Source organism: Hyaena hyaena, unplaced genomic scaffold (assembly GCF_003009895.1).
Source record: "Hyaena hyaena isolate Hyena2069 unplaced genomic scaffold, ASM300989v1 scaffold_784, whole genome shotgun sequence".
Lineage (NCBI taxonomy): Eukaryota > Metazoa > Chordata > Mammalia > Carnivora > Hyaenidae > Hyaena > Hyaena hyaena.
Genome location: NW_024081419.1, coordinates 9,679 through 19,358, shown reverse-complemented (window position 1 = coordinate 19,358; position 9,680 = coordinate 9,679). Strand labels below are relative to the sequence as shown.

Here is a 9,680-nt window from a genome sequence, read left to right as displayed (position 1 = left end):
ACACACACACACACACACACACACACACACGAGGGTCAGAGAGAGAGAATCCCAAGCAGGCTCCACACACAGCAGGGAGCCTGATGCAAGGCTAGATTCTAGGACAATGAGATCATGACCTAAGCCGAAATCAAGAGTCAGACACCTAACCCACTGAGCCATCCACATGCTCCAATAAAACAAATGTCTTAAACCAAATGATTCACATAGGATTCCAGAGAAACTACACCTAATGAATTAGCACATCTACCCTGCCACACAAACCATGTGAGGAGGGGAAGGAGACAGGTCAGTAGGGAGAAATGCCATCCCAGAAGTGCTTTCCTGGATTTAAATGTGAACTTAGATTTGACTCTGGCTTTTCTAGATCCTGTGCTAAAATGCAAAATTTTCTAAAATGTCAAAAGTTTTCTTCTGAGCTTGGAGAGGAAGAGCGTGGCTAAGGACTTAGACCCACAGCACAGACGCATGCTTCCTTGCTATCCACAGCTCTGTAATAACTGCTCAAATACTCTAGTCATCTGCAAAAAATTAAAAAAGGAAAAAGCAAAACCTTACCTAGATAGTTGCTGTTGCCTTCAAACTAGTCTTTGGGTCTCAAATTTTATCTTCTTCCAGGCTTCCCTTTTCTTGGGGGGCAGGGAATTAATTTTTCTAAAATACAAACTTTAATTCCCTCTTCCCTTCTCACGGCACATAAGCCCAAGCTCTTAAACAGTTCTTACAAAAGCCCATCAGCTCCGGCTTCTTCTTTTCTTTTTGACCTTGTGTCTTCCAACTTCCTTCTTCGCCCCAGTCTTCTGCAACACAGAAAACAACATTGGACCACACTAGCTTCGCAGGAGGCCCTGTTGCCCCTCAAATACCAGCTCATTTGCACAGCACATACACTGAAGTAGGAACCATACAGGGAAATTTTGCATGGCCCCTGGGCAAAGAAGGCATCCAAATTCGTGAAGCGTTCCAGGTTTTTAAACTGTATGATTCCACTTATATGACGTACCTGGAGTGGTCCAGTCCACTGACACAGGAGGATGGTGGCTAGGCAGGTGACAGCGGGGGCTGGGTAGCTATTGTTTGATAGTAGCTATTGTTTGATAGCTATAGATGATCGCTTCGGCAAGATGAAGAGTTCTGTGGAGGGTGGTGGTGATGATGGCACCTCAACATGAATGTACCTGCTGCCACCGAACTTAAAATAGGTGAATAAGGTAAATTTTATGTTATGTATATTTTACCACAATTTTTTAACACAGCTAAAATTTCAGCCTCGCTTTCCTCTGCACCTGTCCCATCCCCAGAGAGAATTAGGCACTGCATTATTTAATCAGCAGAAAAAATAGCTGCTGACCAAGGATTATAACCTTGAACTCGCTGCTCAATACTCATCAAGTACTTGGCTGGACAACATAAGTTTGCAAAGCACTGCCTGAGTGAAATATAGTCCATGTGTTCCTATAAACACAAAAACATTCATCCTCGGAATAAACCACACAAGCAGAAATCCACACAGCTGGACTATATAGTTTGTTCTCTTGTAAAACTGCTTTTATTAAATGCAATTTGGCATTATGTCATCATTAGCCCACGCTAAGAGACACTGTAACAAATAGTCCTGTAAAATCTATTTCAAAATCTATAGACAAATATTATGGAGGATGATGTATTGTTCTGTTTTTGATTACCTGTAAAGAAAACTGTTTCGTTTCGACACCAGGAATAGTTTGGTTTTCTTTTTCCTTGTTGGTAATATGAATAGTGTAATTGACTTTTTTTTCATTTTTGTCTCCCTTCCAGACAGACTACAGGCCACCTGGTGGCCTATTCTCGTGTTTTCTAGACCTTAATTATGTATTCTTTATATCCCTTTGCTATTGACTTCAAATTATCTATTCCAATCTATTTTTTTCTCTGAATTCACTTTATTTATTTTTTCTTTTTATAAAATGGTTACTCATTCTTGAGAGAGCCTTAGTGGGTGAGGAGCAGACAGAGAGAGAGAGAGAGAGAAAGAAACAGAATCCCAAGCAGTCTCTTAGCTGCCATCACAGAGCCTGACATGGGGCTCAAACTCACAAATGATGAGATCATGACCTGAGCTGAAATCAAACACTCTACTGACTGAACCAACTAGGTGCCCCCATTTTTTCTTTTACTTTGTGTTATTGTGAGCCACTTTAAATCCATTCTTGAATAACTCAGGAATACATGAAGTATTAACTCATAAACTCCTTTGAGTTCCTGCTAGATATTGCATGTATTTCTATCATTGCTTATATCACCATTTGTTGTATTTATATGTCTGCCATTCACACCGAGCAGCATGCTCTTTTAATACATGATGCAGATCTTATTAATATTATTCTTTATCTCAGCATAATTAGAATGTCTGGCTAATACATATGTATAAATAATTCTATTATATTGAACTGTTATCTGAGTAGAAATGAGAAATACAATAACTTTGGAAAACAGAATATAATTTATTAATTTTTTAAATTCATGACAACTTTTTGTGAGCAAATTTTAATTTTGGGGAAGGCTAATCATAAGAGCTAATAACCTAGATAAGCTGCTGAAAAAATTCCCATACTTAAATGAATTCTTGTATATTCTACTTGTGGTTGTTAACATTTAGCCAAATACTCAACTCAATTCTTTCTCTGTAGTGTGTGTGTATGTGTGTGTGTGTCTGTGTGTATGTGTGTGTGTGTGTGTGTATTAGTGTAGCAAATACAGATATACTAAGACTTATAGTGGAATAAACATCTTTCACTCTATATAACTAGTGACAATATATATTCATTATATGGATATATGCATATATATGATGAATATATAAAGAACTGTTATTACAAATATATAGGCACACATATATTAGTTTTATATATGTGTGTGTGTGTTTTATATATGCACACAATATAAAACCGTATGGTTTTATGTAATGTCTCTATAAACATATGTAGGCATATACAAGCACATATGATGGATATATGTATTCATAGTTTTTTATATATGTTTATAGATACATTTATCACAAAATAAGTCTTATTAGTTCTATTTGCTGAAATCAAATTCTTTACTATGTTTCCACAACACAGCATTCTTTGGTTTTCTGGGTTTTTCTTGTCTAATTTGCTCCTAATAGTGCTCCCTTGGTCTCCCTAGTAAATTTGTTCCTGTGATCACATTTCTGCTTACTCCACAGTCTACTCCGTAAATTCAATCCCTATTTATGGCTTACAAAATGGGAGCCCACTTTCCCTAAGCACCAGGCTCATATCCATCTTCTCCTTGGACATGTCCACACAATTAGCCTCATTTCTCCAACGGAATTGAGAATGCCTCGTTATTGTCCATGCCTCGGCACTTCCATAGGATCGCTCCTTCTTGGAAATCCCTTCGCTTCAAGGGTGGCATTTCCAGTGTCCTATTGCCCAAGCCTGACCCCTGGAAGTGATTATTGTTTCATTTCCTCTTCTTTACTGTTCTTCTCAACAACCAATGTATTTATTGCCAGCTCCTTCTCATCTCATCCCCTAAATATTTCTCATATCCTCACTTCCAGGTCATTCCATCACCCATTACCTACTGCACGATCTTAGATGAATACTAGAATCATTTCAATAAGCTAAAATGCATCTTCTTTTTGGCTGCTGATATATAAAAGGCAAATATGGCCATGTATCCTACCTGCTTAAAATTCTTTATGCTCTGTACTGCTCATGGATTCGCCTTTCCCTAGTTAGCGTGGCATGTGTGGTTTCTGCCTGTGATCCCATCCCTGTCTGAGGAGTAAATCCCTCAGCGGTGTGCTACGTGTGTCTCCCTGCACACAGCACAGTTTCAAGTCTCCAAGATTTTGCTAGCACCATTCTCTTCACTCAAGTGATCCCTTCTTCAACCTTCCAAGTAAGGGAAAGGACATAGGTTTTAAGGTCAAATAAACCCAGGTTTTAGTTTCAGCTCCGTCATTTAGTGTTTCTGAAGCTTAAATGAGAATGACTCAAAACACTACTGATCCTTCTTTGCAGGAGAAATCACTACCAAACCAACCTGTTTAATTAATTCGTTAAAAAAAAAAATCTTGCTTTATTGGAAATTGTAAACCACACGAAATATCTGCACATAGTATTGAAACTTCATTTACTAATCTTTTACAGACAGTAACATAGATCCATATTCTGAATGAATTGTAGGACTTGCATTGATTGTTACTATCAGCTATTCCAGAAAATTCAAAATAAATTGTAAAGGTTTAGCCTTTTATTTCAGATTTTAATAAAGTAATCAAAGTAATTAAATATTCTATCTTAGATTAGTGTATAAGTAAGCAAATGTTTTTATCCTAAATCACACAGGTTAAAGTATTGGCTGTGCGTGTGTGTGTGTGTGTGTGTGTGTGTGTGTGTGCGTTTAGTTGACTCCAGTGGCAGATTTCCAAATATATACATATATTCACTTTATTCTTATTGGCAGGTGTATTCCACAGATGTGTTTATTCTAGGATTTGCAAAGTGTGATCCTGCCTTTCAGTCTGAAAATTGTAACCATGTGTTTTAAAAGGCAGAGGAATCCTGGCACTAAAGTATCACTTCTAGGAAGATTTAATAGGTAGAGAAGTGGTGTGGACATCACTATGGTAATAAAGAAATCCTTTAACACAGAAGATGCTAGAGACAAATGTAGGTCGAGAAGAATCTGTACAGCACAGTTCAAGAGATGCTCATCCATTGCCTGTTGCAAGAGACCAGAATGAGAAGTTTCCTTATCAATTTCAGTTGAGAAACTTGAACTTCACAAAGAGTAATAGTTCTCTTGTAATATCCTTTTGAAATTCTAAGCTCTAAAACCAAGAAGATAATAAGGTAGACCCAGAGGAGTCCTCATGGGTGAAAAATAATTTTTGATAACTTAGAGGTCATAGCCGAATAAAATTGGGCATTAACTCGGCTCTTCCTTTGAGTATAAGTTATAGAATAAAGTAAAATAAATTTATTAGAAGTTAATAAATGAACTTTTCTATGATGGTGGATTAAAAGTTATTTAGATTTTTATGCTTAACTTCATTTAAACAATTCTCTTCAATAACTACTCAAAAAAAGAAAAACTTTTAACTGTGTCCTCAGGGATGGATTCAGCAAAGGTCTCTATAGAAATGGAAATATTTTCTGTCACTGACGATATACTGCTAGTGCTTTTTAAAGGAACTTTTCAACATCTTAGGGATATAAACAGAAAAAAAGTATAGACCATTTTACATTTCAGAAAAGGATCATGGTAAATTTACTACTGTGTATTATATCTACATTTGGGGAAATTCCTCCATTTTTACTTACAAATAATTTTTCTCAAATTCCACAGAAATATTTTATGTAAATCATAGAATGATATTTTTTAAGGCACAAAACCCAGTTTATTTGGCTTTAAAGTTTAAAAAATCTGGAAGCATTCAGTTACTTTTATTTATTTTACAGCAAGAAGGGGTAGTAAGAGCAAGTGGGATGGTAAGAGGAAAGGGGGTATTTTGGAAGGTGCAAGAATCAAACTATGAAACATAAATTCATTGTGTGATCTCAGCTCACACCATTTCCTAAAAGAGATTAAAATTTCCTAAAAAAATTAAAAGGAGAAGGGGGAAAATAGGAGGAGTGGAGAGAGAGAGTGGGGGGGGGGGGGGAACAGAGAGTAACAGGGAAAGAGAGACTGGATTAAAGAATTAATGTGAGAGCATCTCAGTCAGCTGAACTGACTTTGGCTCAGGTCATGATGTTACCGTTCGTGAGTTCCAGCCCTGCATTGGGCTTTCTGCAATCAGCACGGAGCCTCTTTCAGATCTTCTGTCTCCCTCTCTTTGCCTCTCCTCTGCTCATTCTCTCTCTCTCTCTCTCTCTCTCTCTCTCTCTCAATAAATAAGCTTTTAAAAAAGAATAAATTATAGTGCCCTAGGGGCACCTCCAAATTTGAAATATTTCTTCCGTATTCAGCCTTTCAGGGTTCTGTTTGTTTTGCTTTGCTGATCTTTCCAGGCCACGTGAAAATTCACTTTCAAATAGCATCTACCACCATCTTAAGCCTCATTTCCCCAGAATTTCTTAGCTGTAGCGTCTACGTGCTCAAATCCTTCCTCCAAGAAAACACTCCAGAGCCTCTCGGAGCCAAGCGTTCACTAGCAGCACAGCTGGAACCTGACACAGCATTTTGACATCCTCTTAAGGGGGCAGATAAATTACCATTTTTGATGCATAGTGTTTTGCAGCCTCCTTAGGATTTGAATGCCTCTGGTAGCCCTTTGGCTTTAGGTTATCATAACTCAGGATTGGATTTAATTGGGCTTTTATTTTTTTAACGTTAAAAAATAGGAAAATGCAAGAATTGATGTGAAAACACTCTCATCGAATGTTGCAAATGTTAATTTTTTGTCACTTTTAATGCAGATTATATATAAAGACACAACACACACATGCATATATGTATACACATATATACACTGAAGGTTCTAGTTCATAAGCAATGTAGTGTAAATGAAGGTTTCCTTTGTTCCTGTCTTTAAATTCATTATCCACTCCTTCCCTCCCCAAACCAATGTCAAGATATTGGTTTCATTTCTTCCAATCTATGTTCTAATGCTTTAACATACATATGTATGTGTATCTTCACTAAAAATATATTGTATTGGTTAGTGTGTTTTCGAAAACTTTTATAGAAATGCCATTATATAAATCAGCTAAGTGCCTAACAGTGTATTTTGGTAACTGTTTTGATGTATATTGATTAGATTACAACTCCTATTTGTGATATGAATATATCACAATTTACTTACCTGTGTTCCTATTGATGCACATTTATTGTCATTGTTTCTCTTTAACAAATAATGTTGCAAAGAACATTTTGGTTCATACATTTAAGAGTATGTGCACTTGTTGGGCCCCAGGATATGCACATATTCAGCTTCAACAGATATTGGCAAGATACTTTCTAGAGTGGTTGTACCAATGTATATCCCATAGGTAAAGAATGCATGCTTCCGTTGTTCCATACCTTTATCAATGCTTGGCTTTGTCAAGTTTGTTTGCCGATATGATGTGTATGAAAGTGCAGTACAGTTTTCATTTGCAGTTCCCTGAATTATTAGTAAGGTTTAGTACCTTTGATTTCTTTGTTGATCATTCAGAGATTTCTCTAAGTTTACTGTTTATGACTTTTGATCACTTTTCTCTAGGGACTTCCTTCCTTCCTTCCTTCCTTCCTTCCTTCATTCCTTCCTTCCTTCCTTCCTTCCTCTATCTCTCCCCTTCCTTCCTCTCCCCCTCCCCTCTTTCTTCCTTCTCTTTTTCCTTCCTCTCCTCTCTCTCTCCCTCCATCCCCCTCTCTCTTTGATTGTCAGGGATTTGTCACAAAAGCCTTTATAAAACCTCCCAGTATGTGATTTGTTTTTAGTTTTGCTTATAGTGTTATTTGTCGTACAGAGGTTCAAGTTTCTATATAAGCAAATATAATAATACATTTATGAAGGAGTCATCCCCTTGTGTGTTTCTTAAGAAATCCTTTCTTATCCCAAGTTTCAGAATATGTTCTTCCAAATAGTCACCCAATATACATTTTAATTCTTTTCCACATCTTGAAATTTAACCCATCTGGAATTTATTTTATTTTACAGTTCTATGTAAGGATCAAATTTACTTCTTCCCATGTAGAAAGCCAATTGTTCCAACATTATTTATTGACTAGTCCATCTTTTCCCCCACAGACTTGTGTTTCCACTTCTGTGCTCTACAAGTTCTTGTATATGCTTGAGACTCTTCAGAACTTTGCTTTTTTATAGATCTTCTTACCTGCCCCAGTATCAAACAAATCGTTTTAATTTTGTATTTATAACAAGCCTTAATATCTGCATGATAGATCTCCTGTCTTTCTTCTTCTTTTTTTTAGAATTGTCTTGGTTATCTTGGCTGTTTACCCTTTAACATGAATTTTAGAATCTGTTTGTTCGGTTTCAGTAAAAATCACATTAAGGTCTTGATTAAAGTTGCATTGACATTTGTAATAATGTAGAGAGCTCCATCTACAAAAGTAGTTTGTCTCTTTCGGTTTATTCAGATCTACTCTATTTCCTTCAATAACATATTGCCATTTTCTCAATACAATTTATGGGCTTCTTTGGTATATTTAATCCAAGGGGCCATACAAGTTTTGTTGCTATTATGAATAGAAAGTCTTTTTTAATGCAATTTTCTATTATTTATTGCTGTTACATAAGAACATTTGAGTTCTGTTGCTCTGTGGTGACCTTGTTTTATTAGCTTAAAATTATTTTAGATTTATATAATTTTTACAAAAGTATAGTAAAGCAAGTAACAGCTTTGCTTCTTTCTATCCAAAACTTATACATGTTATTTCTTTATCTTCCCTTCATCTTTGGATAGACCCTGGTTTTTTGTGGGTTTTTTGTCTGTTTATTTTTTTAATTTTTTTTAACAAATAGTTTATTGTCGAATTGGTTTCCATATGTTTTAATGGTGAAGAGTGGCCATTTTGTAGCTCTTCTCTTCCTACTTCTGACTTTAATGAAGATGCTTCTAAAGTTTTACCATAACTGTGAAGTCAGGTGAAGGTTTTTGGTAAGATACTTTTCATCTAGTGAAAGAAGTACTTCAGTTACTAACTGGCTTATAAATTAGTAATGTTTTACAAAATTGATGTTGAATTTTATTAATGGCTTTGTTTGAGTGCACCAAGAAGGTTTTATGATTTTTCTCCAGTTTCTTCTTATTGAAATGTTCAAAGATACAGAAAGGATGAAAGAATATGTAGTATCTGCTATCAGTGCCTACTGTTTGCTTTTACTAGGTGGGAGCAGCTATGCTCAGCCACAGCAAGAATTGGCCACTAGTGGAGCATAGCTGCCTCTTTCTCCACAGAAATGCTTTTAAGTAGTGGGAGCTACCTCTGCAGAAAGGTAATGTACTTTCTCCCTCTCCTCTTCACTCCAATTCCCACCCATTTTTGATCCATCATCAATAGCCAATGACTGCATGTTTTAGGCTATAAACGGTCAGTTGCCTTACCTCAAGATGAGGAATTCTGAACTGTGATCTATGCCCCAAAACTTCCCCAGTGGACCATCAAAGATTCAGAGATGGTTTTACCTGAGATCTCATCTTTCCTCAACACGTTACCCCTCACCATATGGCATCCTTCTGTCTCTTACAGTCTTTTTCAGCTGTAGAGCACCTACATTGTCACCTCAAATTCTTCTTTTAGGAAACCTGAAATGAAATAGATTAGCACAAGGATTACCAAAAGTTCAATCGCTTATTTTGTTTTTGCTTTTTTTTCCTCTCTCATTTTCTCCAATCTATATATTTTCTTATAAGTATATATACATATGCATCTATATGTATGTATGTGTATGTATGTTGCTGTACCTTTAGAAAGTGAGTTGTAGACATCATACATTCAACCCTTTTATTTTATCAAGCATCTTCTATAGTAAGAAAATTTTTGTACTACAATTTAACATGATCATAAGCTTTTCATTTATTAAAAATTGTGAGTTTTGAGGACAGGTTTTCTTTTCTAACTTTTTTACTTTTAAATGACATCAGTTTACATCAAAATTGTGAAAATTGTACAAATATCTCCTATATGATTTTCATTTCATTTTGTCAAACGATAAC

The 9,680-nt window shown here is 36.0% G+C and overlaps 1 non-coding gene across 1 annotated transcript; it reads left to right on the top strand.

Moving 5' to 3' along the window:
• The first annotated feature begins 868 nt into the window (after nucleotides 1-868).
• Nucleotides 869-973, top strand: LOC120221582. Its single transcript, XR_005525837.1, has one exon. It is a non-coding gene; the product is annotated as a U6 spliceosomal RNA (small nuclear RNA).
• The last annotated feature ends 8,707 nt before the right edge of the window (nucleotides 974-9,680 follow it).